The sequence below is a fragment of the Cylas formicarius genome, unplaced genomic scaffold (assembly GCF_029955315.1).
Source record: "Cylas formicarius isolate icCylForm1 unplaced genomic scaffold, icCylForm1.1 PGA_scaffold_4__25_contigs__length_36172078, whole genome shotgun sequence".
NCBI classification, from domain to species: Eukaryota; Metazoa; Arthropoda; class Insecta; order Coleoptera; family Brentidae; genus Cylas; species Cylas formicarius.
Genome location: NW_026844334.1, coordinates 23175848 through 23180770, shown reverse-complemented (window position 1 = coordinate 23180770; position 4923 = coordinate 23175848).

Here is a 4923-nt window from a genome sequence, read left to right as displayed (position 1 = left end):
TTAATTCAAACATTATTATTGCTTAGTTTTATTTAATTACGCTTAATATAATTAACAAAAGGGAATAATTATTTCATATTAATAAAATGTAATCTAAATAATAAATTGACGACTTTTTTCAACTAAAAATCGCATATAAATAGAGCTAGTATGTAAGCTGTAAATGTCTATTTAAAACATCGCCAAAAGACTTCAAAAACAATTTAACTAACTGTGGATTTATTTAAATTAAATTATTAAATTTAAAATAACTTATAAGCAAAATACGAATTCCAAGAACGTAAAACTTTAACTTAAATTTTATATAATATTTAATTGACTCCGCTTAATTGACTCCTGTTAGTAAAATGAACTCACTGGCTGTTCCTGAGTTGTCGTTGGGCAATAGGTGTATTGTATGTATATTTGCTAATAAATTGAAAACTTGAGTTTGGCCACCTATAAATGAACTTGTCATAATTCTATTTTCTTATCGATCTTGTTACAGAGTCAATATAAATTTTTTTCAAGAAAGTATTACGCGTGAGGTGAAATCTACGCAACCTATCATTACTTAGTAGGTCTCGACAATATTTTCACATAATGCCCACCAAAATTCACGGATTGAATTTATTAAACACAAAATTAAAAATAAAATATGTATAAGATTATTGGGTTGCCTACAGTTTAATTAAACATATATCAAGGAAAGTTAACCAGAAAGTGAACAGAATGAGTACTAAGGCTTTAACCACTGTTGGTTGATTGTCATTCAAAATTATATATAACCGAGTGACTGAAGAAATCACATACTATACTTGTCTAGCTACTATTAGTTTTTGGGTAAATTTTTGCAAAACAGCACTGAGTGCCGTATGCCGTGACCGTCAGAATGGACTAACGTCATAAAGACGATCTATCCACATCACTTTTGATCTGCGCATAATTTAGTTTTTTAGAATATTATATACTACATTTTATAAGGTTGCCCTAAAAATGTTTTCGCTCACATTCTACCTACGAATGTAGGCGTTAAATTATGTTGTGTTGTTCTATAAAAAGTTTATAGAAATATTATCTACTCCATAAAGTGGCTTTTGTTAACCTTATTGTATGATATATGACGATTAAGTTGGATTGATAAGATGGTACATTTAATAAAGTAATTTTTTTATTCTCATTTCCTCCTTGCTAACCAGTATTTTTTTCTGTAGAATAAAATTATGTATAGATTCCAAATCTAACAAACATTGACATTTTAAATACCAGTAACATATTTCTTTATTATCGTACATTCTATAGAGAGTGATTTTATTTCGGATGCCCACCTAATTAGCAATTCAGCGCAAAGTAAGTACGCAAAACGCAAATAACGAATTCCATGTAGGCGGATGGGAAACGATGTGTTATTAGATTGTCCATTGACAACAAGTATTAAATTTGGCATCAAGCGTGGATTACCTATACCTTGCCAAAGGACAATAGCCTAGCTTTTATTTAGTTATTTCGAAACATTTTTTTGTCGGCCGATGCAAAAAAAAGCGGCCAGACTTTACGTAACGCCAACTTTATTCGCATAAACAATGAAAAGAAGCTTTTTAGAAGGTCATCAACATTATAGTCGCGACTACGTAGGCATAGACGCAATCGAGGCTTAGAGCAATATTCGCGTTTTTGAAACGGGGAATTTCGATTTAATTTACTGCGTACGCCGAAAATGAACTTTTAATAAATAGACTGACTGGTAACAGGTTTCTATGGTATTACAGAGCCGTACCAATTTTTTCCGATTGACTTAAACGTTTTTACTTGGTCAATAACGCGCTCAATAGCATTTCAATAATTCAAAATTCTTATGCACCAGTTCAATTATTTTTTTGTAATGCTTCAACCAAGAAAATTTGGGAACATATGCCAGTTCTACATAATATACGAATTGGCAACAACGCAATAATGATCAAAACACCCTTCTCCAGAAGGGTGGATTGTTATTGCGTACCCCACGCAGGTTGTTGATTGGTCAATTCTGTATATATATGGAAAGGGTCGGTTATATATGCGGCGTAGACAAAATGGTGTACGTTGTAAATTGTTTTCATTGAAGTTTTATTGCCGGATAATAAACACATGTATATTATGTGCAAGTAAATAGATATGTTTCATTCAAAGATATGCAACTAATGTCTTTATTGTTACTATATATTACTAATATGTTTCTTTTGCGTACTGTTCTTGCATAGATGATGGCTTGCAGATATCCATAAAAATAAATTGTACAAACAACCGAACTCACCTGACGTTTTTAATTCTTAATTAATTATTTAGCTCTCTGTTCGGCCCTATGTATTTAAAACTTATTAAAGATGAATTATACAGTATGACGGACGGTTAGCTAAACTTGGTGAGCGTATAGATAGACTCGTAATAAACTAGGGTCCTGATTTTTTGTAAATCCTAAAACATTTATTCAGAGCAGCTCTTTTTGATTCTTTAAATGATTTTATATTGAGAAATTTCATAAACAGCAGATGTATAATTTTTTTGAACACAATAAGAAGAAATAGGTTTTTCGGAACATGGTAGTGAAAATTTGATAGGGCTAAAAACGTATGATACTAACATTGCGATGCAAGTTATAGATTATTTTCGAATGTCTCTGGAAATATGCGGACTTTTTGCGTTTAAGGGATAACGCTAAAGCCTTTATTGATTTATAAATGTATTTTAGTATTTTTATTTTAAATTTGGCATTTAAAAACCCACCAAAGCGCCATGAAAGAACATTGCATAGTATTACCAAGGTACAGCTCCGATCACGAACATCCATACTTATGCTATCCACCTTTTTACACTGATATACACTGAAACAAAATTATGAGCTTATGGCATCAAAAATATGAAAAGGCAATTTGTAGGGTTAAAATAATTATTAAATTTGACAGAAATATATAATCATGTACGTAATTTGCTTGGATCGAACATTATGATAATTGGAAAAATATGTCAAGATGAAAAGTATGCTATTTAGTCTATCTGTTGTCAAAGTGCGCTCTATAAGGATTTATGCTGACCCTTAAATATTTAAGTAGATCATACATCTATCAAGCAATTTACTATTTACGGTAAATCCTAAATATGTGATATAAAAAGTTCGTTTGGAGATAACTGCACTGTATTCTTCGATTACTTGAAGCTTAAAAATGTAAAAACTTTCCTTTCTCACTCATGTCTCTGACAACTGTACTTCTTTTAAATCTCTATTTGAAGTATAATATTGACAATATATGTCATTCGTTCTTGAACTGCGAGAAGCTATGAATATGAAACCATATTGAAGTTAATCTTCAATATCTTCAATCGTCAAATAAGTGTCAAATTTTTATTATCTATAATAGTAAAATTTGAATCCTTAAAAATTTCTCTAGAAACCAAAAACTTGTATTCCTGAAATCCAAGAATAGAAATGAAGCATTACATTTCATCATCTTACCTATTCCAAGATACCTGTTTTCTACTCATTTTAACAAAATGAATGTTGATCAAAAATCTGAAAATCCCCTACACAGGGGGTCTTCTAATTGAATGTCAATAATTTTTAGGGGGGCGATTTTTAAGTCCATTTAAAAAGAAAACATCATATAAACATATGTCCTAAACGTCTTAACTTTTGAAATACAGGGTGGTGAAATATATTTTTCTAATATCTGTAATACCACTTTAGATATTTTAATGAAATTTGGCACACATCTGCTATGTATCAAAAGGCATTTTTTAGTGTAACACAATTTTTTTTGAAATACTTCAGTGGCAGCCGTAAGAAATTTCACTATCTATTTTTATTGTTTGTTATTAGTTTCTCTTAAAATAAAAATTATTGTTACAAATTGTTAAAAAATAGTATCTTGACTTCTTTCAATTAGATGTACGGTTTCCGCTTAAAAAAATAAAACAACTTCTCTGCATGATCATAACGATATCGTTAAGTGAAAACCTTTTTTTTTAAGGGAATCTGGTTAAATCGAGAACTTTTTTCTTTGGGAAATATAAAATATCTATCTAAAACAAAATATCTTGTTTTTAGTTAACAATTAGTGTCCTTCAGAAAAAAATGTATATTTGAAGACTATTCTTTTTACTTTACAGTTTTATTGAAATTACATGACATCCTATCAACAAGATAAATAACAAACGATTCTTATTTAAATTGATTTTATGTATTTAAGTTTACGTACTTCGTATTCGTACTTCGGTAGACAATACTTAAGTAAGAAATAATAATGATAACAATTCTCTGCATGCTGTCGTATTAACGATGTTGTTATGACCATGCAGAGAAGAGGTTTTTATTTTTTTAAGCGAGTGGCGTACCATCACTGCCTGCCAAAATAGATATGTGAAATTAAGTACGCCCGCTACTGGTGTATTTTTAAAAAAATGTATTACACTAAATAATGCCTCTTGATACATAATGTAGTAATACACATAACAAAAAATTTTTTTTCTTTAAACTTTCCATCCTCTGTCTCAATAATTAAGACATTTAGAACATATGTTCATATGAAGTTTTCTTTTTAAATCTCCCCCTTAATATTTGACATTCGATTAGGAAACTCCCAGTATGTAACAGCAAAGCCCCAAAATTAGTTCTTATATTCACAAGTTGTTGAACAAGAGGTTTTGTTACTCTAAATAACTGCATAAATAGTCTGTTAGAAACAACAAGGGATGCTTTCGAATAAGCACAGCTCTTGCAATCTCAATCCGCTCCAAAGTCATCACAAATTCAGCATCGATAATATCATGCCAGGATGAAATTATGGTAAGGTCCTCCATTATTATTGTCATTTTTGACTAGATAATTATTTAGTAGTAAAAATATTTGTTTTTCGAAAATAAATATTTCAAGAATTTTAGCATTTCAGGAAAACACGCTCACTTTTGGCA